Here is a 27,690-nt window from a genome sequence, read left to right on the forward strand (position 1 = left end):
CCGTCGGCTATCACGGCTCGAGTCCGGACACTCCCAGGATTCTGGGGTCCGGCTTTCAGGGCCATGAGGAGTGCCTTGGCCAAGTCCTCTTGACCATCTCTCCGGTTTACCAGCACCTTCCCTGGGCGTGGAGACTGGGTCTTTGGCAGTTCCCTGTCCGTAGCCAGCGGAGCCCGAGGCCTGAGGTTACCCCAGTGGGGTTCCCTCCTCCTGAGGGTTCTTCGGAGTTGTCTTCAGAGGAACCCCCAAGGAAGAGATCGTGCAAGAGGAAGCACGTGGACTCCCCCGAGTCTATTACATCGGACACTGATATGGATGATGCAGAGGGGTCCCCGAAGTCGTCCTCGGATGATGTCTCATTTGCAGACATCTTAGAGATCCTCAAACAACGAGGCGGCTGGATATCCAAACCCCCCTCTGCTGACGAGTCAGTGCTCCTCAAGGCCTTTGGGGCTCAGCCCTCCGCCTCCTGGGTGTCTCCGCCCTTCGACGAGCTTCTGGATTTAGTTTGTCGAAGGGCGTGGGAACATCCAGATACCGTGGAACCAGTCCCTTCTCGTCCAAATAAATTTTTATCTGCTCCCCCCGAGAAGGAGTTCCTTACTAAAGGCGTGGCTGTAGATGCCATGGTGGTGGCATCTGCTACACAACAGGACGTGGCAGAGGCTTCAACGTCCGTCCATCCTCCTAATAAGGAGTCTAGGAGTATGGATAGGTACGGGAAGCGCACCCTGACTTCAGCGGCCTTTACCTTAAGGTCTCTGAATTATTTGGCACATTTTACCAGGCTTCAGAGGGATCTGGTCAAGGAGTTGTCAGATTCCCTCTCGGGTAACCTACCTGAGCAGCTAGCCCAGTCGGTTAGTTCTCAGTTGGCTATCCTTACGTCAATTTCTAACTCGTCCATGAGGCTCATTTCCTATGCGGCCGAAGGGGCGGGTAGAGCGGCAGGCACAGGCGTGGCTGTGCGTGAACAAGCCTGGCTCGCTTGTGTCAGTTTGCGGAGGCCTTCAAATCTTCCTTCGCCGACGCTCCTTTGACGGGTCCTCATTGTTTGGACCCAAGGTGAAAGACACCCTTACCGCTGTGAGCAAGAGGGAAAACGTTATCTGCCGTAGGTGCCCGTTATTCCACTCCCTTTCGGCCTTACCCCAAGGCTAAAGGAGGGGAAAATGTGGTTCCAAATCTCAAGTTTTTCTCCCAACAGCAGGAAGATTCCCGTCCAGAGGCAGAGGCGGGAAATTTTTCAGGAACGCCGTCCCAGAGGCGGCAGAGGGCCCGCAATTCTGGAGACCGCGAGTCCTTTCGTGGCTCTTCAGCCTCCCACACGTCATGAGGGATTGCCCGGCTGTGCTGCTCGAGCCAGTCGGGTGTCGTTGCCAAGCACCTAAAAGCCTGGGAGTCAATCACTCAGGACAGATGGGTGCTTCGGATCATTGCCGGAGGTTACACCATCCCATTCAAATACTCACCCCACCGTCCAAGAGAATCCCGGACCCACCACCCAGTCAAAGGGAAATAGCAGCGCAGAAGCTTTAAAGCTGCTAGAAAAGGAGTCATCCAACCGGTCCCCACAGACCAGATCGGATCAGGAAATTACTCCAGGTTCTTTTTAGTGCCAAAAGACAGGGGACCTGAGACCAATATTGGATCTCAGCAGACTGAACCAATCCGTCACGAAATCCAAATTCGAATGGTCACGTTACAATCCATTCTCCCGTTGTTGGAGAAGGATGTTTGGATGTGCTCCATAGACCTCAAGGGCGCCTATTATCACATACCGATACATCAGGCGTCCAGAAGGTATCTGCGCTTCAGCCTGGGAGTCAGTCATTACCAATTTTGTGCTCTGCCCTTTGGTCTCACCACAGCCCCAGGGTGTTCACCAAGTGTTTGGCAGTAGTGACGGCTCACCTGAGAAGTCTTGGATTCCAAGTGTTTCCCTATCTCGACGACTGGCTCCTGACTGCCACCACCAGGCATCTACTAATGGACAATCTCAAAGCCACCATCTCCCTGGGTGTTTCCCTGGGGATTACATTCAATTGGTCAAAGTCTGTCTTGCTGCCCTCTCAGCATAAAGTTTATAGGGGCAGAGATAGACTCAAGATTGATGCATCTTCCTTCCTGCCGAAAGGATCCGAACTTTACAGGGCCAAGTTCAAGCTCTGATCTCGAGATCCAAAGCCCCAGCCAGGATGGTCCTACAGGTTTTAGGCTCAATGTCTGCCACGGTTCTTTTAGTTCCTCTAGCAAGATTACACATGAGGATTCTTCAGTGGCTCTTGTCAACTCAATGGTCCTTTCAGGATCTTCCCCTCAATCATCACATCATGATTACGGAAATATGCAAAAGGGACCTTCGCTGGTGGCTTCAGACATCCAACTTGGATCAAGGAAAACCCTTTGTTCTCCCCCCTCCAGTGGTTACCCTGACGACAGATGCCTCCCAGATAGGGTGGGGGCATTGTCTGGGCAGGCTAGTTCAGGGCTCCTGGCTTCCAGGCAAGCTCTTCTCCACATCAACGTGTTGGAGATGAGGGCTGTACTTCTATCCCTACAGGCCTTACACAAGTTTCTTCCTCAGGGCATCATCGCCATCCACACAGACAACATGTCGGTGGTCTGGTATCTGAACAAACAAGGAGGGACCAGATCGTACCCTTTGCAGAGAGGCCATGAGAGTGTGGGAATGGGCTGTAGCTACCAACCGCTTCTTGGTAGCGACCCACATCCCGGAAAGTCAAATGTATTGGCGGACAAATTAAGCAGGACAATTCTCTCTCCTCACGAGTGGTCTCTAAACCGCACAGTAGCAGCCCAGGTTTTCAAGAGATGGGGGCCGTGCTGCGACCTATTTGCAACTCCACAAAACACCAAGTGCCAAAGGTTCTTCTCCTTGATCCCACATCAGGAAGTACCAGCCATGGATGCTCTAGCACAACCTTGGCCAACAGGGCTACTTTATGCCTTTCCTCCAATTCCACTTCTTCCCAAAGTTATTCAAAAGCTTCTCAACTGGGGTCTTCAATGATTCTGATTGCCCCATACTGGCCTCGTCAGATATGGTTTCCTTACCTGAAGAAGCATGCAGTGGGCGATCCGTGGACCTTAGACCTGATTCGGACTTGCTAATCCATCAGTCGGGACATTGGCATCAGTCCCTTCAATCTTTGAAATTGACAGCTTGGCTCCTCCACTTCCGACCTTAGTTAGAAGGCACACACTAGTACCGGAAGTAGTTCACATTTTATCTTCGCCCACAAACCCACCACTAACAAATTGTACCTTAGTAAGTGGAAGAGGTTTGCTATCTGGGCTCAACTCAAGGGCTTAGACCCTATCACTGCTCCTGTCCCAGAGGTTTTGAAATTCTTAACATCCCTGTTTAATCAGGGATCTTCTGTCTCAACTATTAAAGTCCAACTAGCGGCTATCTCTAAATTCCACGAATCCACGGATCCTCCTTTGATGAGCAGCAGACTATGCAAAGCGTTCATTAAAGGTGCGAGCCTATTAAGACCACCAGTTTTTCATCCTGCACCTCCGTGGGATCTTGATTTGGTGCTTCGCATTAACATCTCCCCCTTTCGAACCAGCTGCTACATGCGAGTTAAAATATCTGTCTTGGAAAACGGCATTCTTAGTGGCTATTACTTCTGCAAGAAGAGTTTCAGAGCTTCAAGCCCTGTCTATTAAGCCACCGTACTTGATTTTCCACAAGGATAGAGTATCACTTAGGCCTAATTCATCCTTTGTCCCAAAGGTCTGTTCTAGTTTCTGTCTTCAACAATCTCTAGAGCTACCAGTTTTCTTTCCAAAATTCTCCAATGAAGCAGAATACACTCTCCATAAATTGGATGTTCACAGGCAATTACGCTTCTATTTAGACAGGACTCAGCAACTTCGTAAGTCAGACCAGTTGTTTGTGTCCTTCTCAGATAATAAATTGGGCCAAACCATCACAAAAGCTACTATCTCAAAATGGATCAGAGATTGCATAACTCAGGCCTATTCTTCTTCGAATAAGCAACTTACAACATCTATCAAAGCTCATTCTACCAGAGCTATGGCTACTTCTATAGCCTTTCATTCCAAGCTCGCTATATCGGAAATTTGTGCTGCGGCTACTTGGTCCAACCCGCACTTTCATTTCCCACTACAAATTGGATGTGGCATCTAAAGGGCGAGCATCATTTGGTTCCACGGTACTCAGGAGTGTTTTCCAGTGAGCCACCCAGGATTCAGGTGCTAGGGGCGCTGTCCCATCATTCAGAATGTAGGCGGGATAGGATCACACAACATCTTTTAGTTATGTACTCACCATAACTTCAGATGTTTGGGATCCATCTCGCTACATTCCTGATACCCACCCTCCTTCCCCTGCCTTGCAGATCAGAAGAGATTGAACGGTTTTGAGTTCAACTGTTTTTATCTTGTTTCATCTGACGATGTTATATAAGCAGGGTATGCGTGTGTGCATGTATGCGGACAAACTAGATCTGGGGGACTGGTAGTGGTGCATCCTGGGATATAGTAAGCTCAGCCAATAAGAGACTTCGCTCTTTGGCATAAGCGTGCCGAGTCGGAGCCGAGGGATCGGCTCCGAACCCATCATTCAGAGTGTAGGCGAGATGGATCCCAAACATCTGAAGTTATGGTGAGTACATAACTAAAAGTTCTCTGCATTGCCCTTTGGCTTATCTACTGCACCCAGAGTGTTCACAAAGGTTCTGGCTCCAGTGATAGCCTTTTTTCAGGTTAAGAGGAATACAGATTTATCCTTATTTGGACGATTGCCTGATTATTGCACAACACAAAGACGAACTTCTGCATCATCTACAGTATTTGATGGTAGTGTTAAGATGCCTAGGGTATTCTGTGAACGAAACAAAGTCCAGTCTAGTACCCTCTCAGGACATGTGCTTTCTGGGTGTGAGACTGAATACAGCTTCCCAGATGGCCTTTTTGACCCCGGACAAACAAAGCAGCTTTTCTCTTTATTTCCATCAAATGTCTCTACAGTCCAGGCTGACTGCAAGGACAGTCCTTCAAGCCTTGGGGTTCATGGCATCTTGTATTCTGGTGCTTCCCAATGCCAAACTGCATATGAGGAAGCTTCAATGGTATCTCAAAAATGTGTGGACACAGCACTGCCAAGATCTAGACACTGTCATTCGGATAATACCTTGCATTCAGAAATAATTTTTGTGGTGGGCTCAGGAATGTCACCTAAACAAGGGACTCTCTGTGACCCGACCAGAGGCGAGTCAGATTTTAACGACAGATGCCTCGGACAAGGCTTGGGGAGCACACCTCAATGGAAAATGGGTGCAAGACACGTGGCCTGTCAGACTTCGACATTTGCATATCAACTTGAAGGAGATGTTAGCAGTCCAATTTGCATTGATGGCTTTCAAGGATTTACTTCACCCAGGACAGGTGTTGATTCAAACAGACAACACTACTGTCATGTGGTACATCAACAAGCAAGGGGGAACCCATTCGTACCCTCTTTGCAGGCAAGCGATGATTTTGTGGGAGTCTGCTCTCAGTTTACACCTCAATCTTCAGGCAAGGTTTCTACCAGGAGCACAGAACTCCTTAGCGGATGTGTTGAGCAGACAAATTGTGGATCCTCACGAGTGGAAACTGGATCCTCATGTGTTTCAAAAGTTGACAGTGTTATGGGGGACTCCAGACATAGATCTGTTCGCTTCTCCACTGAATTACCAGTTGCCAAAGTTTTGCACAAAAATGTTTCATCCCACAGCTTGGAAGGTGGATGCTCTATCATTCAGTTGGAGCAATCTTCATGTCTATGCCTTTCCACCTCTGCCTCTCATTCCCAAGGTACTCCTGAAGGCCAGAATAGACAAGCCATCCATGATTCTGATAGCACCGGATTGGCCTCGACAGCACTGGTATCCACTACTGAGGAGTTTGGTACGGGAGCCTCCATGGCCTCTGCCTTTGATTCCGCATCTTTTGCCTCAGGAGGGCAATCACTTCCTCAATGTCAAGATTCAGTCTCTGCATCTCACAGCCTGGCATATTCTGTTTTAGACCCTGGAGGGTCTCAGCTTACACAACAAGTTTTGAATGTTATTTTGGAGGCTAGAAGGCCTAGTACAAGGAAAGTTTACGCTGATAAATGGAGGAGATTTTTTCTTTGGAGCAAAGCGAAGGACTTTGATGTTTCCAAGCCTGATTTAAGTGTTTCTCTTCAATATCTTACTGAGTTATTGGACAAGGGTTTGTCTTTCTCCTCGATCAAGGTTCATGCTGCAGCCATTTCTGCTCACTATGACTGTGACCCTCCTTTATTTTCACATCCTTTGTTTAAGCAATTTCTTAGAGGGGCAAAGAACATAAGACCCCCACGTAGAGCTCCTACTCCTGCTTGGGATCTCAATTTTGTGTTGGAAAAGCTTACTCTACAACCTTTTGAGCCTGCAGCTACTGCCGAGTTAAAGTATTTATCATGGAAGACTGCTTTTTTGTTGGCCATTACCTCTGCAAGAAGGGTTTCTGAATTACAGGCCCTTATGGCAGTGGAACCTTTCCTGATTTTTCATAAGGATAGGGTATCTTTGCATACTAATCCTTCCTTTATGCCTAAAGTGGTTTCTAGTGTGGCCTTGAACCAAACTATTCATTTGCCTACTTTTTATGCAAACCCCCAAAATAAAGGGGAGAAGATTTTGCATACTTTGGATATTCACAGGCAGATACATTATTATTTGAGCAGAACCAAGGGGTTCAGGCAGTCTCAGCAGTTGTTTGTTTCTTTTGCTTTGGGTTCTCAGGGAAAACCTGTTTCAAAACAAACTATTTCTAAATGGATTGGGTTTTGTATTTCTTTCTGTTATTCCCATCATGGTAAGGAGATTCCGGCTGGAATCAGACCTCATTCCACTAGAGCTACTGCCACTTCTACTGCCTTTCTAAAGGGGGTAGCTACAAAAGATATTTTGGAAGCAGCCACTTGGAGTTCAGTACATACTTTTTCCAAGCATTACCACCTTCCTCTTTATTCTAAGTCTAGGGCTGGATTTGCCACTGCAATATTACAGGGCATTTTAGCAGCCCCTAATGCTTTATGATTTTGCCATCCTCCCTTTACCTCTGCTTTGGGATTCTACCCATATGTAAGGACTGCAGCAATGTGAGATGAAGAACATAGTACAGTTTTGTACCTACCATAAATGTAGATGTTCGAAGATCCACATTGCTGCAGTCCAATTTACCCTCCCTCCTTCCCCTCTGTAGTTTGACATGGTTATATGATTTGGGTGATGGTTGTTGTTGAGCATGTTTTTGGGAGGTATCCTGTTTTTGGGCTGTGGCCTTTCTTTTTAGGACCTTCTGACATCTGGGGCAAGAAAAGACTGAGGATATGACGTCGGTCATGCGCTTTTATACCCTGACGCTCTGATGTCAGATCTAGGCGCCCATGATCGACGTCAGCCTAATACTTTGGTATTCGGGCCGACCGAGGACAGCGGACTACCCATATGTAAGGACTGCAGCAATGTGGATCTTCGAACATCTACATTTATGGTAGGTACAAAACTGTACTTTTTGCTGCCTGTGTCTCATTTTGTGTGGGTTAGAAAAATGAGAGCATTTAGATACAACACTGTTGTAATGGTTATGTCATAACAGTGTTTTTTTAAAGCTTAATTTCATTTTTGTTGTGAAAAGTGACAGTGTACTAATTTACAGTCTCCATTACCCAGAAGGGCTGATTTGTATATATCTACATTAGATAGGTGGGATTTATAGGGTCTATATTAGATCACCGACCGCTTAAAAAGAGAACGGTGATTAATCGACCCTATGTAAGCGAAAGCTTACATTTTCAAACAGTCAGAACAGCGATTTTTTTCCTAGGGAAAAAAAAATCGCTGTTCCAAAACATATACACACACAACACAAGCACACCAAACAAACAGTAATCCACACACGTACACCTAAAATCTTACACTTAACCCTACACTAAACTATACACACACCACTAACTACCTACTTACCTTAACCCAAACCCTAACCCTAAGGTCCGTCACTATCGCACACTCACCTCACAAGCTCCCTAACCCTCACGTCTACACAATCGCACACATACCTAACCCGCGCCCTAACCCTAACTCACATAACCTGCCCTAACCCTCACATCCACACAATCGCACACTTACCTGAACCCGACCCGTAACTTTCTACCACAGTGCTGAAAATACTGAAGCAACAGAAACGGACAACCAAATTCTTTCCCTAGGAAAAAAATTCAGTTTTCTGTTGCTTCGATATTTTAAGCTTTCGTTGCATAGGGTTCAATATTAGAACATTCAAAGGTTTGAAACCTCGATGTTCTAATATAGACCCGGATTTATATAATGCCCGAAAAGCTGATCTTGCAGCTGTTTCAAGGTTTGAAACCTCGATGTTCTAATATAGACCTGGATTTATATAATGCCCAAAAAGCTGATCTTGCAGCTGTTTCTCTAGCAATACCTACCCAAAGTGTGAAAACTATCCCCTACCTCTATTCCCACTGGAAAAGGATTCTATGTTATTGGATAAACATGGTAAAAACATTTGATCTGATATTATCCATGTCTTCATTCATCACCACAGGGTCTTGGATCCGAGCTGGAAATATTCAACAGATGGATCCAAGGCTCTGTCTCCTCCCTCTCCTATAAAGCCATGCTACTCTCTGACGCCTTTTTATTATCTTTCTTAGTTTTGTAGTTTTTCTAGTCTAGTTTTATAGCTTTTTATAAAGTAGAACCTCATCTCCCATTAGTTTAGTTAGGCTAGTTGTGTGTGTATGCATGGGCTTTGGCGCCCTTTTGTATTCTTTCAGCTGTTAGGGCTTTATTCATTGCTGTAGCGTGAGTTGTGGTTTTAGTATGTCTGATAGGCCCACTGGGTTTAAAAAGTGCTCCTTCGTGCGGTCGGAAAATGCCTTATTCTGATATGCACGAGGAGTGTATTTATTGCATGGGCACTCCACACCTGGAAGTTGAGTGTGACCTTTGTGCCGCATTTAAACCCAGGGCCTTAGTGGAGCACCGCAACAAATTACTGCTAAAGGGTCTGGTGCAAGGGGGTCCTTTCATTTCCGTCTCCAAGGCTTCCTCTTCCAACCCGAAGAGGAAGACCCCTTCTTTTCAGCCAGTTCACACCAAGAAACCGCGACTGTCAGATCCCAAGTCCCTGGATCTAATCCCAGCCTGGTCTGCCTTGGATCTGAGTTCTTCAGAGCTAAGAGCCATGGAGCTTTTGGTCAGATCCAGGTCCTCTCCAGATCAGGGGCCCTCGGATCTGACCAAGGTGGGGCCAGCCACGGATCAGACCCGGTCGTCGGATCCATCTGTTGAGCCAATTAAGCTTTCGGATCCGACAGGGTTGTTGAATCTGATCATAATCTTGGAGGAGCCTGCAGACCCTTCCACCTCCAGAGACCACGTTCGGCTCCGAGACATCAGATCCATTCTCTGGAGCCTGGCAGTAGGTCAGGGAAGTCTCCTTCCAAGTCCACCAACTCCTCCTCCTCCTCTTCCTCTAGATCTTCCAGGAGCCTTCTGCTCTCAGACATGGACAGGATAATGAGGAGTTTTCTCAAGACACAGATAGAGATGGGTCTCCTAACTTCTCCTGCCCATCCGGCCAGGGGAACTCCCCCCCACCCCCACCCCAGCTTCTCATTCTCCTCATCCAATCGCATTGGGTTTGGATTTTAGGGACCATGAAGTTTGCGACCAGATTCCAATGAGGCAAAGTATTCCCCCTTTCTCATCCCCGCTGGGATCCCTGGCTTATTCTGTTCGTCCACCCTCAAAGCGGGGTGAGCCCCATGCCGGAGTGGTCAATGCCGAAACTGCGATGGGGTCTGGTACCATTTTTTTTTTTACCAATCCCTTCCTCTCGACACTTCGGCTTTCAGTAGCTCCTGACCAGTATCATCTGGTGGTCGGGGGCTGTTTCCAGACACATTCCTCCACTCCGGGGGACTTCTCCCTCGGATGTGGGGGAAGGGCCCTCTTCCAGCCCTTCGGCTTTCAGGCTGGCAGAGAGGACATTATCAAGGTATGGAATTCCCTCTGCTGCACCTCCGAGTCCCTCATGGCCTTTCTCTATCTTGGCTGGGGAGACCTCACATCCTGTCCTGGGTCAGCCTTCCTAATCAAGCCTTCAGGGTATTTATTTATTTTATTTATTTATTTATTTATTTATTTGTTTATATTTGTTGACTGGGAGTGTCCGACTGGATGTAGGTCCATTTTCAGTGGAGGCCCGGGGAGAAAAGCTCCACAGTTAAAATAAACAGACAGTAGTTACATTGGATTACATAGTGATTAACAATTTACATAGCAATTACTTACAACATATTTACAGATGAAGAACATAGTACATCAGTAGACAACTAGAATCTTTATCTGTGAAGTACGTAACAGACATTAACAAATGTTACAAGAAGAAGTTCCTGCTGTATAATAAGTACTGGCTTATGAGCATCTGAGCTTGCTATCATCAAAGTAGTTAGTGGAGTGGAAAGAATGGTAGTGGTTGGATGGGGTGGATGATATTAGAGTGGGAGTTGCAAGGGCATAGCCAGCATGTTTTTAGGTGCGCTTTTAGTAAAGTTTTGAAGTGGGTGCATGATGGTATGGAGGTAATTGTGGGTGGGAGGGAGTTCCATAATTTGGCTATGGTGCAAGAGAATAGTGCTTCACAAGCAGAGTTATTGGCTTTAGTGATCTGCAAGTGATTTTAGTTGCTGGATCTTAGTGGTCTGGTGGTGCGATAGGGTTGGAGTAGATTCTGGAGGGATGGGACATTTAGTGGATGATTTACTAGTTTGTGGGCGAGTGAGAGTTGATACCATTAAAGGAGGTGAGGGAGTTCAAGACAGCCCAGTTCAGCAAGTGAGAGACAGTGGTGACTACGGTAGGATGCCCCTGTGGCGAATTTGGCAATTTTGTTGTAGCAGGTCTCTAGCTTGTTTAGATCGCATTGCCTTAGGTTGGTATATATTGGATAGGCATAAAGTAGGGTGGAGATAAGGTGGGAATTTGCTTTTGAAATCTTTGCTGCTTTGGTGAGAAGTTGCTTATTTCTGTATAGTGCTCCTAGTTTTTTGTGGACTTTTTTATGGTCAAGGATATGTGAATGTCAAATTTTAGTTTATTGTCTATTTCCACTCCTAGCAATTTGGTGTGTTCAGTTGGGTATATAGTGGTGTTGTCTTTTGCTGTGATAAAGTGAGAGTTGTTTTGAGTATGTTTGGTGGGTTGGAAGATGAGTAGTTTAGTTTTGTTTGGGTTGAGTATTAATTGGGCATCGGATAACCAAGTTTCAACAGAGGAAAAGGCTTCCTGTGTGACTTTTTGCAGTTTGGGTAGGGACTGGGCTGAGCAGATGATGGTTGAGTCATCTGCATATTGTAAGAGTGTGCCATGTTTGGTGGCAGAGGCTAGATTATTGGTGAAAACAGAGAAGAGTAGGGGTCCAAGGATGGATCCTTGGGGAACCCCTATGGAGACAGGTAGTTGGGGAGATATGTCATTCTGCCATACAACGGATTGTTGGCGGTCAGACAGGTAACTCTGAAACAAGTTGGTGACTGATTGCGAGAAGGATAGGTTCTTGACGACAGAGATAAGTTGTTTGTGTGGGACCATGTCAAATGCTTTAGATAGGTCTAGGAAAGTAGCAGAGGAGAGATAGCCATTGTTTTTATGCTGAAGGATAGTGTTAGTAAAGGAGAGTAAGGCAATGGTGGTGCTATGGTTTGGTCAGAAACCATGCTGAGTATTGGAAAGGAGGTTGTTAGTAAGGAGGTAGTCTGAGACCTGAGAGTGTATGCATCTCTCTAGTATTTTGGAGAGTGGAGAGAGAATAGCTATGGGGTGGTAATTGGTTAGTTCTGTGGAGGGTCCGCCTTTGTGGAGGGGAATTATATGTGATACTTTCCACAGTGTGGGAGCGTAACTTTCTGACAGAGATCGGTTAATCAAGATGGATACTGGGCAGGCCAGAGCATCAGCTGCGATTTGTAGGTGTTCACTTGGGAGGTTGTCTGCTGCTAATCTGGTGGGCTTAAGTTTAGTTAAGAGTTTTTTTATGTTGGAGGTAGGTACAGGATAAAAATAGAAGGCAGTGGGGAGATTACTAGTTGAAGGTGTGAATTGGAGGGGAGGGGGGTTGTGTTGTTTAGCTAGTGATAGTATGGTTTGTGTGAAGTGTGTGTTGAATGAGGTAGCAATACTTCCTGAGGAGTGAGGGATGTTAGGAGGAGGGGTACTGACTTTACCTGGGTGGAGGATGGAGTTTATTGAGGACCAGAATTGTTTGGGGCTGTGTTGAGAGGAGTCTAGGGCAGACTGGTAGTACTGGAATTTGTCCTGTTTTATTAGCTTTTTGACTCTATTGCGTAGTTCTAGGAATTTCTGTCTAGTTGAGGGGGTTTTGTTTTTGCGCCAGTGCTCCCAGGCTTTATCCCTGTTTTTCATTTCTGACTTAGTGGTTTTCTGTAGCCATGGGGAGGGTTGTGCTTTGATTCTGGAAAGTCTTATGGGGGCATGGTAATTAAGGATGCTCAGGAAGGTAGTATTAAAAAATTCAACTGTGTCATCAAGACTGAGGTACTTTAGAGGATGTCAGTTACATTCTTTGAGGGATGAGACGAATGTGAGTGGGTTAAAGTTTAGTTTTTTACGTATTTGACGGTAGATGACAGGTTTAGCTTGGTATAGGTATTTTTTGAGTAGGAATGTTGGGGAGTAATCACTGAGGCTATCTGATAAGCAGCCTGTTATATATGACTGGGAGTTCTTATTGACTAGTATCCAGTCCAGGGTAGTGTGCTTGCTGGAGTTTTTATTTATCCTGGTTGGCGACTGGACTAGTTGGGTGAAACCATGAAGGTTTACATGATGGGTTGGATAGTTGCCAGAACAGGATTGCCAATCAATATTGAAATCACTTAAAATGATAGTTTCTTGGGGGTGATGGTGGGTAGACCAGCTGAGGAGGTTTTCTAGTGGAGGGATGTTTTGGCCAGGTGAGAAGTAGCATCCAATTATGTTGATGGTTTTGTTTTGGTTTATTTTGAGGTTGGTATATATTATTTCTTCATTGCCTATTTGTGGAGCCGATGATTTTAAGATCTGGATGTTTAGATGCTGTTTACATATTATAGCTACACCGCCTCCTTTCTTGTTTAGCCGGTCTACTCTTAGTATGCCATAACCTGTAGGGAGTATTTGTTCACTGGTAATGTGAGGTTTTAGCCAGGTTTCTGTCAGGATGACTATATCTGGGGAGTACAAGTCTATGGTGGCATGGAGTTCATGGACTTTGTTAGATATACTTCTAATATTTAGGCGTAGTAGAAGGAAGTCACTTGGCTTACTATTGGCTGTAATATGGGAGAAGTTGTGGTTTCTAGTCTGATGAGGATTGGGGTTGGAGATGGTAGGGCCAGGGTTGGGGTGGATATCTCCACTTAGGACTAGTTTAGATATGCATGAGGTTATTAGTTTTCCTCAGTTTTTGAATGTGTTTGTTTATAAGGGAAACTTTATGATTGTGCTCTTTGGGTAATAGGTATGGTGGGAGGGTTACTGTGTTAAGTTGTAGGGATGCTTTATGTTTCAGTAATATAGTTGGTAGAATATGTGGGGGGTGCATAGGGATGTTTCTTGAGTTGGTGGGAGGGGAGCTGAGTGAGGGTGAGACATGAGTGGTGGTGTGAGTAGTAGTAGTACAGTGGTAGTGGTTTAGTGGGGGAATGATGGAGCTTTGGTAAGATGTAAGATATGCAAGGAGAGTTCATGCCGTGAGCATAGGTAAGGTATGCTTGTACATGTTAGTTGAGGAGGTGTGATAGTAGTGGGAAGATGGAGGAGGTAATGTTGGGTTAGTGCTGTGGTTGGCTACTGGAAAGATGGGAGGGGTTTGTGAGTATAATAAAGGTGGGACCACTGGGGGTGGGATGGAATAGGGGGCAGGGTGGGGAGCGAAGCGGGTAGAGACCCTGTTAGTTGCTGTTATGAGGGGGCTGGAAACAATCAGGTAACAGAGTTAACTGATAAATGAACATATGATAGTGACAAGGGTGGTTGTAGTTATAACAATGGTGCCTGCCACAGGTAATATTTATTAACTTTGGGATTGTCTTAAGGTAATAAACAGGGAAGGGGGAGGGGAGAACAAGGGTGTGAGCAGCAGTTCTTTGTACTGCTGCTAATGTGCCAAAGCAAAGACAAGTTTGTGTTTAAGAAACAATCACAATTGACCAAGGACTGCTCTGAAACTGTAAGTCATTTCTTAACCATTACTCAGGTGGAAAAACAGGATAACCTTGTATCAGTAGGCTACTGTGGTCTCAGTGTAAATTAACAAACACACAGTATTGATCAGTTATGGATACTATTTGCTAATAGAAGGGAATAAGAGAGAAAGTGGAAGATGAGTGAGTGTGTGTTTGTGTGTGTGTGGGGGGGTTGCTGCTTACAAGCCAAAGCAGAGTGCTCTCCAGGGGAAAATGAATGTTAGCTCAAACAGGTAGACACATACTCAAAGTTAACTTTAGCTGTTGGCAGACAGTTCAGACCCGGACTGCGCTTTTCTTATAGGAATGTTAAAGGTGGTACCACAGTTGAATACTTAAGAGTGGTGTTAGGTTCAAAGTTAATTTTAGCTGTTTGCAGACAGTTCAGACCCGGACTGTGCTTTTCTTATAAGAATGTAAAGGTGGTACCACAGTTGAATACTTAAGAGTGGTGTTAGTTTGGAGAGACACTGAGCTCCTTCATGGGGCCTGTAGCAGAGTTGATTGTAGTTTCTCCCCTCTGGGAGTTCCTGTCTCCTCCCCAGAGCCCCCAGCTGAGGAGGTTCATCATAAGAGAAAATGCATTTCAACTCCTCCATGGAGTCTGTCACCGAGGATACGGACCTCGAGGAAGTAGATGGGTCCCCCAGATCTCCACCCGATGATGTCTGTTTTGGGTACATCCTTGAGCTCCTGAAACAAAAGGGCGGTTGGTCTCCCCAACCCCCATCTTCAGAGGAGTCCTTATTTCTGAAGGCCTTCAGGACAGGCCCTTCTACCTCCTGGGTGTCCCCCCACTGACGAGTTAGTGGATCTCATCTCCAGCAGGGCTTGGAAGGAACCGGACACAGGAGCCTGTACCAAAGAGGGCCAACAAATTCCTTAGTCCCCCTGCAAACCATTTGTTTTGCAGCAAAGGGGTACCAGTCAGTGCCATTGTGGTTGCTGCTGTCATGAGGAAAGAGCTAGCAGAGTAGAGCTTCATGGTCCATCCTCCAAAATCTGCCTCCAAAAATATTTGGTTCAAGAGCTCTCCACCTCCCTTGCAGAGTTATTACCAGTGGAGAACCTCAAGCAGGTATCTTCCAAGCTTACAAATCTGACCTCTCTCGTGAATTCCTTGATGATGTTAATCTGTAATGCTGCTGAGGCTACCTCTCGAGCTGCTGGCACGGGCATTGCCTTGCGTCATCATACCTGGCTATGCTTGTGTAGGTTCGCGGAACCCTTTAAGGCATCGTGTACTAATGCCACCTTCAATTGTTCCATTCTCTTTGCACCCTCCATAAAGGACACTTTGACCCACAGTGAGCAGGAAGGGAAGACTCTGTCTGCAGTAGGAATCAAGCTTTCGGCCCCCCAGAGGTCCTTCGCAAAGACCCAATGAGGAACCAGAAAGATGTGATTCTGTAAGACACAGTCTCCCTTTCAGGACGCTCTTGATGAATCCTCTTCCAGAAGCAGAGGGAGAGGTTTCAGTGGACGATGATGCCATCATGGCGGGGGTGGGGGGTCTGCAAAATCAGGCTCCAGGGAACCGTTCTCTGAGCAGCCCTACCAGCATTCCTGAAGCGTTGCCCATCTGCTGTGTCCTGGAGGCAGTTGGGGGTCATATTTCCCTGCACCCACTAGCCTTGACAAAAGTCAGTTCCGATCAGTGGGTAGTAAAGATAATTTCCAGGGTTTATTTCATTCCCTTTTTGGAACCACCTCTAGTCAGAAGTTATCTCCCCGATGTTCCACCCAGTCAGAGGGAGTTGGCCGTCAAAGTTGTTCAACAACTTCTTCTAAAAAGAGCCATCCAAGAGGTCCCAGCAGGACAAAGAGTATCTGGTACTTATTCTCGCTTCTTTTTAGTGCCAAAAAAAGATGGGGGACTGCGTTCTATTCTGGATCTCAACAAGCTCAATCTTTCAGTCAAAAAGTCAAAGATGTTCTTCGTGTTTCACTGTTGCAGTCATTACATTTGGGTTATCTGCTTGCAGGTAGCCCTCAGTCGGCCTGATTAACAAAGTCATGGGTCCTGCGTCGGTTGCTGTCCCTTCTTCCACGACGTCAGGTCGTCAGGGGTATAAAACATGCAGCCGATGCCATTACATCAGTCTTTCTTGTCGTGAGGTGCCCAAAGCAGAAGCAGTTCGCAAGTGCCGGTCGGACGACTCCTGAAATTTTCATTTTCGAGTTTCAGAACCAAAGTCTTCAACTAAAGCTAAGTACCCCGTTGGGGAAACCTTTTTCTTGCTCCTTACCGATGTCAGTAAAAGTTAATAATTGTATTACTTGTGGGAAGCAAATACCTCATAAGGATTTTCATTCGTACTGTATTCCTTGCCTAATCCCTGACCATGACGTTCCTTGCTGTCAGTTTTGTGCTTTATTTAATCAGCACACTATACTTTGTCGGTATATTTGCGCCTCTAAATATTTCGGTTCTCGGTTTAATTATCCAGAAATGTCATCGGTTAGCCATCCAACTACCGGGATTCCGAAAAAACGCAAAAATAAAGACAGAGACAGGCCGCCGAGGTCCAAAACTGCCAACGACACTTCTCCTAAGGCAGTTGCCAGTTCGCCGGTACTCAGTGAGGTGCTTTCGCAGCCCCTGATACCCGCTACTTCTGATTCGCAGGCCTCTACTGAGACGCATTCGGAGTCCGGTATGCCGCAAGATGCTTCAACTATGGAACCCACAGATGTCTCTGCCTTGGATGGGTCCGGAGCCACTGTGCAGGCACCGGCTTCTGAGGGTGTATTCAGGCCTACGGACTTGCACATTAAATCGACGCCTCCTTCCTTACTTAGGCCTAAATCTTGATCCATGCCTAAAAAACCGACGCCCAGGCCACATGATCAGGCCTCTATGCCTACAAAACTAGTGATAAGAATGGCTGAAGATCTAATAACTCTAATCAGGGGTAGCCAATCCCCCCCCTTCTAAGAGGCCTAGGACTGAAGTTGATTATGAATCTTCTGATCAGGATTCTGTTTTTTCTGATTCTTCTGATGATCTGGATTTGCCCTTATCTACTTATGAAGATTCTCATGCAGAGGACTCCATTCCCTCTGCTTCCCCTCCTGAGGATTTTTCTTTTGTGGAAACCTTACATACTCTAAGGGAGCATTTCCACTGGGAAAGCCAGGATTTTTCTGATTCAAAAAAGAGGCTTAGGGATTTCCTTCTTCTACCTCAGCATAGGCCTTTAGCTATTCCTCCTGTACTAGATATCGTTGTTGATGCTTTTTCGGAATTTAGTTTGGCCCCTGATTCCCTGCCTCCTGCTCCCAGAAAACCTGACAGATACTACAGGGTCCCTGAGTCTCACAAGTTCCTTTTTAAAAATCCTATTGCAGATCCAGAGACTATTTCACAGGGGCCCAAGGGCATTAAGGCTTCTACTGCTAAAAATCCTACCCCTTCTGATAAGAGACTCCAGGGAGCTGGATAGATGGGGTAAGAATGTTTACACTTCTGCAACCATGGCCATTAGGGCTTTAAACTGCCAATTTCATATGTTAAAGTATTAGCAACATGTTATTGGACTGCTTGAACAGAAAATGATGTTGATTCCTGACTGTGTGGAAAATAAAGAATTACAGGATTTAATGCATTCTGCTGAACAAGTTGGAAAACATACTTTGCAATGTGGTTTTGATTCATTAGAGAACTCTTGCAGGGCTGCTGATGTTAATCGTGTTACACTGCTGCAGTCATCACACTTGGGTTATCCTGCCGTCAGGCGGTCCCGCAGTCGGCCAGAGTTCCAAAGTCTTGGTCCAGCATCGGTTGCTGTCGCTTCTTCCCTGACATCAGTGCGCCAGGGGTATATAAGATGCATCCGACGCCATTTTCTTCAGTCTTTCTTGCCGTGCGGTGCCCGAAGCAGAAGCAGTTCGCAAGTGCCGGTCGGCCGACTCCTGAGATTTTCAAATCGAATTTCAGACCGAAGTCTTCAATAAAGCTAAGTACCCCATTGGGGAACCTTTTCTTGCCTCAGTCTGATGTCAGAAAAAGTTAACAATTGCATTTCTTGTGGGAAGCAAATACCTCATAAGGACTTTCATTCTTATTGTATTCCTTGCCTAGGCCCAGACCACGACATCACAGGTTGTCGGTTTTGTGCTATGTTTAATAAACAAACTATTAAACGTCGGTTTGATTTCGCCCGACATTATGTTGGTAGGAAATTTAATTATACCATGCCGTCGGAGCAACCGACGACCGGAATGCATAAAAAACGCAAAGATAAGGACAGGCAGCCGAGACCCAAACCAGACTCCGAGGCCTCTGCTAGGCCAGTCGCCGGTTCTTCGGTTTTCAGTGAGGCGCCTACGCAGCCCCTGACGACTGCTGATTTAGAACCCCAGGCGACATCCGATTCACAAGCGGAGATTGCTAGGCCTCCACAACCTTTACCTTTAGGCCCTTCCAACTCCATGCCTGAAGGAGATTCCGGTGCAGTTGAAATGCCTTCAGTTGCAGAAGGTGTCTTCAGAATGACTACTCTCACTATTAAATCATATGCAAAGCTGAAAACTCCTTTAAAAAACAAAGAAGACTGTACAGCAGTCTCCAGTACAAGGTCCCATGCCTAAGAAACAGATGCTTAAGATGGCTGAAGACTTTACCCTAATCAGGGGTTCCCATCCCCCTCCTGATAAAAGGCCAAGACAGGAGGAGGACAACGCTCCCTCTGACCAGGTTTCATTTTCCTCAGACTCTTCTGAGGAACAGGAATATTCCTTTCCCCCTTATGAGGACTCTGATGCTGAAGAGTCTATCCCTTCTGCATCTCCCCCAGAAGACTACTCTTTAGGGAAACCTTACATACCATGAGGGAACATTTCCAATGGGAAGGCCCGGATTACTCTGATTCTAAGAAAAGGCTCCAAGAGTTCCTTTTACTACCCCAGCACAGGCCACTTGCTATTCCACCTGTGTTAGACATTGTGGATGATGTTTATTCAGAATCTAGCCTTAACCCAGATTCACTACCTCCTGCACCAGCCAAACCAGACAGATACTACAGAGTCCCTGACTCACACAAATTCCTATATAAAAGCCCTGTTGCTGACCCAGAAACCATTTCCCAGGGCCCCAAAGGGGTTAAGGCCTCTATTGCTAAAAATTCTGTGCCCTCTGAAAGGGATTCTAGAGCACTAGACAGATGGGGAAAGAAAGTATATACCTCAGCTACTCTAGCTATGAGGGTCTTAAATTGTCAGTTTCACATGCTGAAATATCAACAATATTTGATGTCTCAATTAAAACAAAAAATGTTCACATATACAGAACAGCCTGATTACAAGGAAATGCAAGATTTGTTGCATGCAGCTGAACAAGTGGGAAAACATACTTTGCAATGTGGATTTGATTCATTGGAAGCTTCTTGTAGAGCAGCAGTGATAGGGTCTGTCATACGTAGGCATGCTTGGTTAAAAGAACAAACTTTACCTGATCATGTTAAAGCAAAGTTATTGGATGCACCTTTACAGCAGGATGTTTTATTTGGTGTAAAAGCAGAGAAGTTTTAAAGAAAATGGAGGATAAGGCAAAATCTATGCAGACGGTCAAGGATTTTTTACAGGTTCAACCCCCTCGTTTCAGCAGAAATTGGCCAACCAAAAACTGGTCCTTTCCAGCTTCTGCCAGACCACAGAGGGGCAGATACAGATGCCCAAGGGGCAGAGGCCAGTCACAAGGCTCTTACCAGCCTCGAAAATGAGGTGCCACAACCTAAAAAGGAGGAGAAGACAGGTCTCAAACTACCAGTAGACAAACACCATGACTTACCTCTCAGACTACCAAGCAAAACCCTCTTGGCAGCTCCCTTGGGGGGAAAACTAGCACTTTTTGCAGACAACTGGCACATCATCACAAAAGACAAATGGGTCCTAAATATTGTATCTCAAGGATACAGATTCCACTTTCACACTTTGCCAAGGATAAAAGAAATGCCAAACCTTCCACCAAATCAATGGGCAGAGGCTCAAAAGCAAATTTCAGCTCTCATGGACATGAGAGCCATTCAGCAGGTTCCTACACAGGAGCAAGGACAAGGATTTTACTCAAGACTGTTTCTAGTTCCCTGAAAGGACAAAGCCTGGAGACCCATTCTGGACCTCTCAATTCTAAACACATACCTGTAAGTACCCAAATTCAAGATGCTAACACTACAGTAACTTCTTCCCATGCTGGGCAAGAAGGCTTGGCTAGTAACGTTGGACCTCAAGGAGGCATACCTGCATGTCCCTATCAGATAAAATTGCAGAAGATACATCCGATTTATAGCAGGTTCAACCCATTACCAATTCTCTGCTCTGCCCTTTGGCTTATCTACTGCGCCCAGGGTCTTCACAAAATGCCTGGCACCAGTAATTGCATACTGCAGACAAAGAGGGATTCAAATATATCCATACCTGGACGACTGCCTTATTCAAGCAGAAAGCAAGGACATTCTATTAAAGCATCTGGCGTTTGTCAAAAACCTACTAAGTTGCCTAGGGTACACAGTAAACGAAAAGAAGTCAAAACTAGTGCCCTCACAAGACATAATATTCCTGGGTGCCAGCTTAAATACAATGGCCCAGATGGCTTATCTTACGCCAGACAAGCAAGGACAGCTGACTCAATACTTCAAAATGATGGCAACAAAGACCCAACTCCCTGCAAGAAAAATTCTGCAGGCCTTGGGGTTCATGGCATCTTGCATACTACTAATACCATTTGCAAAACTGCATATGAGGAAATTACAATGGTATCTAAAAAGCGTATGGACTCAACGCAACCACAGCTTGGAAACAATAATTCCACTCATACCCTGCCTTCAACAGGAGTTTCTATGGTGGGCTCAGGCATTTCACCTCAGCGCACATGGCAGGATAGTGTATTCAGGTCAAATGGTCTGCAGACCAAAGGCATCTACATATCAATCAAAAAGGGATGCTAGCTGTACAAAATGCCCTAACAGCTTTCAAGGACCTCCTACATCCAGGACAACTCCTAATAAAGACGGACAACACCACAGTGATGTGGTACATAAACAAGCAAGGGGGCACACACTCCTACCCCCTATGCAGACAAGCAGTGACCTTGTGGAACACAGCACTGACCTACCAAGTTCATCTACAAGCACAATTCCTGCCAGGAAAGAAAAAACACCCTGGCAGACGATCTAAGCAGAAACATCATAGATCCTCACGAGTGGAAACTAGATCCACAAGTATTCGCAATGATAACTCAAAAATGGGGGAGCCCAGACATAGATCTGTTTGCTTCCCCCCAAAACTACCAACTACGGATATTCTGCACAAGGACATACCACACACTAGCTTGGAAAGTGGACGCCCTCTCATTTAGTTGGAAAACATTGACAGTGTATACCTTTCCTCCACTGCCTCTTCTGGCAAAGGTGCCGTTGAAAGCCAGATTAGAGAGGCCAAAATTATACTCATTGCTCCAGACTGGCCACGCCAACACTGGTATCAAATACTAAGGAACATGGCTCAAGGCCCACCATGGATTTTACCTACAATTCCTCACCTGCTCACTCAGCAAAACATTCAGATTCTACACAGCCAACTCAACACTTTAAATCTGGCTGCATGGCAAATTGCTTAAATAACCAGTCAGCACTTCTCTCTAAAGCTGTGATGGATGTCATTCCGGAGGCCAGGAGGCCCAGCACCAGGAAAGTCTATTCAGACAAATGGAAAAGATTCTGCGCCTGGAACCAGGCTAAAGGCCAAAATCCCCTTGTCCCAAATATTCCTCAGATTCTTCAATATTTAACTGAGATGTTGCACAAAGGACTTTCCTTCTCATCTATTAAGAGCCACGCCTCAGCTATTTCAGCTCAATACAACACGGATCCTCCTATATTTTCACACCCATTACTAAGACAGTTGCTCAGAGGGGCTAAGAACATAAGACCGCCCCGGAGAGCACCAACACCAACTTGGGATCTCAACTTTGTTTTGGAAAAACTTACACTACCGCCCTCTGAACCAGCTTTCACAGTTGATCTACAGTTCCTATCATGGAAAACTGCCCTGCTGCTAGCAATAACTTCAGCGCAAAGAGTCTCAGAACTACAGGCCCTAATGGCAGTGGAGCCTTTCATCAGTTTTCATCAAGACAGAGTCTCTTTACGAACTAACCCTTCCTTTATGCCAAAGGTGGTATCCAGTGCGGCCCTAAACCAAACCATTCATTTGCCCACCTTTTATCCAAACTCCCAGAATAAAGGGGAAAGGCTCCTACACTCTTTGGACATTCACAGGCAATTACGTTACTACTTGGATAAAACTAAGGCTTTCAGAAAATCTGACCAGCTCTTTGTATCCTATGCTGCAGGATCACAAGGAAAAGTTATCTCAAAACAGACCAGTCCAAAATGGATAGGACATTGTTTCCGTTTCTGCTACACACACCATGGGAAGTCTGTGCCTGGTAACATCAGGTCCCATTCCACCAGGGCTACAGCAACATCAACAGCCTTCCTCAGAGGGGTACCAACCAAAGATATTTTGGAGGCTGCAACTTGGAGTTCAGTGCACACCTTCACCAAGCACTATCACTTACCTCTATACTCTAAAACCAGAGCTGGCTTTGCCACTGCAGTTCTGCAGGGCATACTAGCCTCTCCAAACCCTGTTTAGTTCCACCACCCATCCTTAGCTTTGGGATTCAACCCAAGTGTGATGACTCCAACAGTGTAACACGATGAACATAGTACAGTTTTGTACCTACCATAAATGTAGATGTTCGAGCGTTCACACTGCTGCAGTCCAGGTTACCCTCCCTCCATCCCCTCTGAACTAGCTGGATTTATCTATACCTTTCTATCCTATGCAACCTTTGTGGTGTATTTGCTTGTAACTGAAGGTATTGTTTTATTTTTATATGTATATTTTTTATTAGCAATATGTATTGCCTTCCTGTTGGGGGCACCTGACATCTGGGGCAAGAAAAACTGAAGAAAATGGCGTTGGATGCTTCTTATATACCCCTGGCGCACTGACGTCAGGGAAGAAGTGACAGCAACCGACACCGGACCAAGACTTTGGAACTCTGGCCAACTGTGGGACCGCCTGACGGCAGGATAACCCAAGTGTGATGACTGCAGCAGTGTGAACACTCAAACATATACATTTATGGTAGGTACAAAACTGTACTTTACTGTGTCTGTGCTCAGATGGCATGCTTGTCTTAAGGATCAATCTTTGCCTGATCTTGTTAAAGCTAAATTGTTGGATGCTCCTTTAAATCAGGACCACCTGTTTGGCAACAAGGCTGAAGAAGTTCTTAAAAAGATGGAAGATGAAGCTAAATCTATGCAAACTGTTAAATATTTTTTACAAGTTCAGCCTCCTAGATTTAGTAGGCACTGGCCATCTAAGAATTGCTCCTTTCCAGCCCCTTCCAGGTCTTCTCAAGCCAAACCCAGACACAGCAAAAACCCCAGGTTTCAGACCCAGGGGGACACACAGAACTAAGCAGTGGGGGGGGCCTCTGCTTCCAAATTTTGGAATAATAAGACTCCCCCCTATGGTAAACTGTCTCAATGACTTCCTTTTAAAATTTCCAAGCACTTATCAACTGACTGCCCGTTTGGGGGGAAAGATTGCTCTTCATGCAAAGAATTGGGAACTCATTACCCAGGACAAATGGGTTTTAAATATAGTGTCTCAGGGATACAGATTTCACTTCCACACATTGCCAACACCAAGTAGGTGGTTGGACCTACCCCCAAATCAGTGAGCAGAGGCCCAAAAACAAGTACTTTCCCTCTTAAGCATGGGGGGCTATTCAACTGGTACCAGAAGTGGAAAAGGGACAAGGTTTCTACTCGAGACTTTTCCTGATACCCAGAAAAGACAATTCATGGCGTCCTATCCTGGACCTGTCTACTCTAAACACTTTTTTGGAGATTCCAAAATTCAAGATGCTGACTCTTCACCAATTACTTCCTATTTTAGGCAAAGATGCCTGGTTGGCAACACTAGATTTAAAAGAAGCATACCTGCACATCCCAATCAGGGAATCTTGCAGAAGATACCTACGCTTCAAAGCAGGCTACACTCACTATCAGTTCTCTGCACTGCCCTTTGGCTTACCTACTGCACCCAGGGTATTCACAAAGTGCCTAGCTCCAGTTATTAAATTTTGCAGGCAAAGAAATATTCAAGTGTACCCATACCTGGACAATTGTCTAATTCAGGCAGAAAGCCAGGACATACTTTTGAATCTTCTGGCCTTTGTACAAAGGGCTCTAAGTTGTCTGGGGGACACCATAAACGAAAAGAAATTGCACCTGGTACCCTGTCAACAAATTATATTCCTGGGAGCAAAATTGAATACAACTTCCCAGATGGCTTACCTCACGCCAGAGAAACAAATTCATTTGACAACCTACTTCAAACAAGTGGCCACAAAAACCCTCCTATCTGCAAGACAAATACTGCAAGCCTTGGGGTTCATGGCCTCCTGCATTCTTCTAATTCCATATGCAAGACTGCATATGAGGAAACTGCAGTGGTATCTAAAATGCCTATGGTGTCAGCATTCTCAGGATCTAGAAACAATGATTCCTATCATACCTTGCCTATGCCTAGAGTTCCCTCGGTGGGCAGAGGCCTGCCACCAAAACAAGGGACTACCTTTCACACCACCCCCTGCCACCCAAACCCTAGCAACAGATGCATCAGACTATGCATGGGGGGCTCACCTGGCAGGGAAGTGCATTCAGGGCAAATGGAACCCAAGTCAAATGCACCTGCATATCAATCAAAAAGAAATGTTATCTGTACAGAATGCTCTGACAGCCTTCAAGGACCACATTCTTCCAGGACAACTAATGGTAAAGACGGACAACACCACTGTTATGTGGTACATAAACAAGCAGGGGGGTACACATTCTTACCCCCTCTGCAGACTAGCCATGGCATTGTGGAACACAGCCTTGAACTACCAAGTGCACCTACAAGCTCAATTCCTGCCAGGAAAATTAAATACACTGGCAGATGGACTAAGCAGAAACCTCATGGACCCACAAGAGTGGAAACTGGAACCAGGGACTTTCAACATGTTGACAAGCAAATGGGGGAGCCCAGATAGAGACCTGTTTGCCTCTCCCCAGAACTACCAATTGGACAAATTTTGCACAAGGACTCCCCACAAACAAGCCTTGAAAGTGGATGCTCTGTCCTTCAGCTGGAAAAACCTGTCAGTCTCTGCCTCTGCTCTCCAAAGTACTACTAAAAATCAAACAGGACAAACCAGGGATGATTTTGATTGCTCCAGACTGGCCGCACCAACACCGGTATCCCCTCCTGCGCAGTGTGTCATGGTTATCTCCATGGCACCTGCCTCAGACTCCTTCCCTGCTGTCTCAGCAGGAGAACCAGATTCTGCACCCTCAGCTTCTAACACTGATCCTTGCAGTCTGGCTAATTACTTAATCCCTTCTTTACCATCCCTCAGCACACCTGTGATGGATATCATTTTAGAGGCAAGGAGGCCTAGTACTAGAAAATCTTATGCGAAAAATTGAAATATTTTGTGCCTGGAACTAGTCTCAAGGGATTAGCACAGCAGTGCCCAATTTACCTCAGATTTTACAATACTTAACTGAGATGCTTCACAAGGGACTGTCTTTTTCCTCCATTAAAATCCATGCCTCAGCCATTTCAGCTCATTATAACACAGAACCTCCCCTCTTCTCTCATCCACTGCTCATGCAGTACCTCAGATGGGCCAACAATTTGAGACCACCCAGGAGAGCTCCAACCCCAGCCTGGGACCTTAACTTTGTTTTGGAGAAACTCACTCTACCTCCTTTCTAGCCAGCTGCTACTGCAGACTTAACATTTCTTTCTTGGAAAACAGCTTTCCTTTTAGCAATCACTTCAGCTAGAAGGGTATCTGAGTTACAGGCCCTTATGGCTGTGGAGCCTTTCATCATCTTTCACGTGGACAGGGTGTCCCTCAGAACCAATCCATCCTTCATGCCCAAAGTAGTATCCAGTGTGGCTCTTAATCAGTCCATTCATTTACCAACCTTCTTTCCCAATCCACAGAATAAAGGGGAATGGATACTGCATTCCTTTGATGTGCACAGACAACTTAGATTCTACTTGGACAGGACTAAACCTCAAAGGAAATCTGAACAAGTGCTGGTGGCATTTGCTGCAAGGGCAGAGGGGAAGGCTATTTCAAAGCAAACCATTTCTAAATAGTTAAGCCATTGCATTCATTTCTGCTATAAGCACCATGGAAAACATAATCCCAGGGGATCAGACCTCACTCCACCAGGGCTGCATCTACCTCTACAGCTTTTCTCAGAGGCGTCCCTACCAGGGACATCCTAGAAGCTGCTACCTGGAGTTCTGTACATACTTTCACCAAGCATTATCGTTTGCTAATTTTCTCTAAATCCAGAGCTGGCTTTGCCACTGCAGTCTTGCAGGGCCTTATAGCCAGGTCTAATGCTATCTAAATTCCTCCTCCCAGCCATAGCTTTGGGAATCTACCCAAATATAATGACTGCAACAGTGAAACACGAAGAACATAGTACAGTTGTAAACACCTTCTTTTCCCTTCTTTCTCCTTCATGCTGCTGAGCATCTTCTGCTCTGTGTAAGCCCTAGTGGATTTTTCCCTGCGGTTTTCTCCTGGCCACAGTACAGGCAGCACAGGTTTGAGGACCCTAACAGATTCCCTGCAACTCTATCTGTCCGGAAGCCACCATTTTAAGCTTAAAAATAATACCACTGAACCCTAGTGGATTTTTCCCTACGGTTTTCTCCTGGCCACAGTACAGGTAGCACAGGTTTGAGGACCTTAACAGATACCCTGCAACTCTTAACTATCTGTCCGGAAGCCACCATCTTAAGCTTAAAATAATACCACTGAAGTATGTGTCCCAGTAAATAACTACTACATAAACTAATCTTTTAATTAATGCTAGACTTTAAAAGCACAACAAGAATTTACAGTGTTTTTTTTGCTAGTCACCACGAAAAGCAGACGCCAGCAGCTCCTATCCTTTCTCTTTGGTTACCCACTATCCTCATACTGTTTCTGTGGATATTCTCCTGTTCTGCACTTTACCCTTCCCTGAATTAATTTCTAGCCTCACTCATAATTGCCTTTCCTAGTGCACGTGCCCTATTTTACTGTCTTCAGATTCTTACATATTAATGTTTTTTTTTATGTTTTGCCCTGCTTTTAGCTGCTAGTAATACCTCTCTCCCCCCCTGCAAAGCCCCTCTCTATTGTAGCTTATTTTAACCATACAGCACATGGTTTCCTTCAAGTAAATCTACTTGTGTAGCTTGAGGCCAGT

At 45.7% G+C, this 27,690-nt stretch overlaps 1 protein-coding gene across 1 annotated transcript in view; it reads left to right on the plus strand.

Annotated features, from left to right (window-relative positions):
* DLG5 (discs large MAGUK scaffold protein 5) overlaps nt 1–27,690 on the plus strand; it is a 3,463,687-nt gene that overhangs the window by 1,243,812 nt on the left and 2,192,185 nt on the right. The gene's annotated exons all lie outside the window — the stretch shown is intronic.

Source organism: Protopterus annectens, chromosome 14.part0, assembly GCF_019279795.1.
Source record: "Protopterus annectens isolate FY-2018-M chromosome 14.part0, PAN1.0, whole genome shotgun sequence".
In the NCBI taxonomy this organism is placed as follows: Eukaryota; Metazoa; Chordata; order Ceratodontiformes; family Protopteridae; genus Protopterus; species Protopterus annectens.